We start from the raw sequence: 3,627 nt of genomic DNA, 5'->3' as shown, positions 1-3,627 counted from the left end.
CCCTGATGAACTCTGGACCCCACCAATGCATACACGGATCTTCTTGACCTTTGCCCTTGGTCTAAGGCAGTTCTGTGCGGTTCCTCTCAGACGTTTCCATTTCGATGACCCCTAATAGCCCTGAGAGTGTGTACGACTGGAACCGAATGCACCCTTGCACGGGTCCATTCGGTTCCATTCATATACACTCTCACAGTTACAGACCTGTAAGGGTCCATTTGTGAGGGTCCCCCGGATCCTACGTTGAGAACCACTGGTCTAAGGTTATCTTAAGCATGTCTTTGATGCCAGATCTAACCCTAACCCTTTATAAATGCCCTAAAAAGTACTGGTTTAATTTCTCCGCTGGGGGCTCAAGAAGTTCCCTCGTTGCTGGTCAAGGGCACATTCCATTTATTCTACTGGACCCCTGTGCGAGTCTGCTTGGATGTGTTCCATTTGTCCTTCTGGGCCTTTCTCTGACCGGTCCACCTTGCCTTGTTTTATGGGACAAATTAGGGATGTCCCGATTTTTTGCTCATGATCCGATTCCGATCATTTGATTTTGAGCATCTTTTCCTGGTCCGATATGTATACCGTATTTTATAGAACATGTTTATGCCATATTACAATAGTACAATATCCCAAATCACAGACAATTTCCAGTCTCATATCATGATATGGACATAATATTGATACTATGGATGTCCCGATCACGTTTTTTGGCTCCCGATTCGATTCCGATCATTTGAAAAGGACATGATCGACCCCACTCATTTTGATGTCCTCTTGACACTGAAGTGTTTCCTAGGCCGGGGGGTACTGTACGGCCAGCTTCCACTGGTCTAAGGACATGTACCATTTCACCGCAAATTCCCTACCCCCTTACCTTCTAGGTCAGGATATGTTCGGACACAATTCCATTTCTCCTCCCAAGTCCGTAAACTTGACCTTCATGGTAGCATCAACACTGGACAGCAGGACACATCCTATTTCTGGAGAACATATTTCCCATTTCTGTGCCTATTCAAGCAAGAGACAAATTCCAATAAACGTCCTGAATCCTACCCCTTCATCCTCTGCGTGCCACGTTTAAAAACAAGCAGACGTTCAATTTAAAGCATTTCCTCCTTGACTGTCTTATGTCGCATAACCTTGCACAGAGGACCCATTCTATTTAGCGTCCTCTTACCATCAACAGCAAGTTGAAGTCCTAACGGAAGGACACCAGTTCCTGGAATGTTCCAACTCCTAACCTGCGCCCTCAAATTCCCTTACTTCCTAAAGGGCGCATCTCTCAACAGAAATTAACTGAAGGACGCGTTGCATTCCAAACCCCCTAGTTCCTTGCTTCTAGGGCGAGTTCCAAACCTCAGTCAAGAGTGGATGGACATTTGGTTTCCAAACCAAACTGCCATGTCATTGCCTCTCCCCCTATCTGCAGGTGAGGGGGGGACACATATTGTAAATGTTGTATATATCGTGTGTGTGTGTGCGTGTGTGTGTGTGTGTGTGTGTGTGTGACTGCGTGTCTGTGTGTGTGTCTCTGTCTGTGCGTTGTTGGTGTCTGTAGTGAAATAGAGGAAACCGTAGTTAAGAAAAAAATAATGAAAATAATGTCACAGAACAAAGACATGGCCCTTTAGTGACGCTTTTCCTCCCCAGAAATTACACCAGTGAGGGGCGGGGGGGTATAGATATACCGATATCTATAGCTATAACATATAAGCTGTTTCACTCATGATACAATTAATCTTTCATAACAAATGCACGTGCCAGATTATCCCCACATACAAAACACCAAGAGAGTAGAAAAGAATAATAAAAAAAAATAAGTAGTAGTAAACCAAAATAGTAGTAGTTGTGAATTAGCAAACTGGACATTTGGACTGAATGTTTCCTTTGTCCTCATGGTGCGCTAATGCAGGGGTTCTCAACGTTTTTGGCCGGGGACCCCCGAAAATGCTTTGGCAACGTCTCGGGACCCCCGCCCCGCCCCCTCCCGACCCCCAATATAAATTGACTGCTACAATAACCTTAAACTATTTTGGGCGGGAACCCCTTTTGGTGTTTTAAGCATTGTTATAATTTAGCTATTTAAAAATAGCAGATCTACAAGCTCATAGCGCGCCACCGAGTGGCGCGCTACGAGCTTGTAGGTCTGCTATTTTTGAAAAATCGTGAAAAAAAATTAAAAAACAAAAATAATTTTTTTTTTTTTTTTTGAAAATAATTTGGGGACCCCCTAAAATAATTTGGCGACCCCCCGAGGGGTCGCGACCCACGGGTTGAGAACCCCTGCGCTAATGCACGCAACCGTTTTCCCATTCCTTCCCAGCTCCTCCCACCCATCACTGGTGTAATTTCAGGGAGGAAAAGCTATGTGGCTTCAGTGACCTGCACAAGTCTGTCACAATCATCCTGAGCGCTAAAGCCACAGTCAGGACAGGAATCCATATGATGTACTGTATATCCTGTCCGGGATTCCAACCTGGGTCCCCTATGCAAACTGTGCTTACATTTCTACTCAAGCCCTTATTTTGAACTGGGGAGATATTACCCGTATTGTGCCGAATATAAGACGACTCCCATTTTTCAAGACTCATTTGTGAAAAATTAAATAGTCTAGTCCCAGATGGTAGTACGACCCAGTTTTTTAGGATATTTCCATTGGAAAAAAACATCTTATATTCATACAGTCTTATATTCAGACCAATAGGGTACACTTTGAGGATTTATTTTATTTTATTTCTTTACACTGACATTAGATCTGTTTACACTGGAATAGGCTCTATGCACATATGCCATTTTGGAAAGAACTTGGGCCTCTCCCCTACTTCCTTCAAAGGTGTTACCGATGCAAAGGTAAGATAAGATATGATACTTGTACATGTTGGCTCACTGGAAACACTGCTACAACAGTGGGTCTCAAAGTGCCATTGAGTGGGTTCCAAATGGCCCCATATGGGAGTATAACTCTCAGAGTTATGGGGATCCATGAAATTAAAACAAGTTTGAGAACCATTGTACACTAAATGGAACAGAGCCTTATATTAATTAGTATAATCTGTAACACCTGAAGGAAGTAGGGAAGGGGCCCTGAATTAGGAAGAGTTAATCTGTGTGCATTTATCAACAACACTGATTGGTTTCTTTCTAGTATTAAATTCACTGTTAAAAGTGATTTGAAAAAGCATTTAAATTTTCATCCATTACAGATTAATCACAAAATATATACGTTAAAGCCATGAAACAATAAACATCTACTGTACAGCAGCGGGCATCAGGTACGGTCGCCCATAATCCATTTTGCCCTCGATTCTTTTCCGCCGACCTCATACCGACCGGTGCCGCGGTTCTTGTATTCTTAATTTTGTTTTACTGAGAATAAGTTTAGGCGTAGTCTTACTGGGGTTAAGTTTAGGTATAGGGTTATGTTTAGGCATAGTTTTTTACGCCGGGGCGAGTTGGTAAAGGGGCGACTCGTCTGTTATTCCAGCAGCGAACTAGCTGTCAACAAAGTTAACACAACAGTGGTATATCGGTTGTTCTTTTAGGCGCGGGCGGCACTGAAGTCAAAACAATAGGCCTATATAACTTCCTTATATGGCCATGTCTGAGATCTGTGACATCATGGGTACAACCACC

Source organism: Electrona antarctica (genome assembly GCF_951216825.1).
Source record: "Electrona antarctica genome assembly, chromosome: 21".
NCBI lineage: Eukaryota > Metazoa > Chordata > Actinopteri > Myctophiformes > Myctophidae > Electrona > Electrona antarctica.
The sequence above is the reverse complement of the archived record's forward strand: the minus strand, read 5'-3'. Positions refer to the sequence as shown.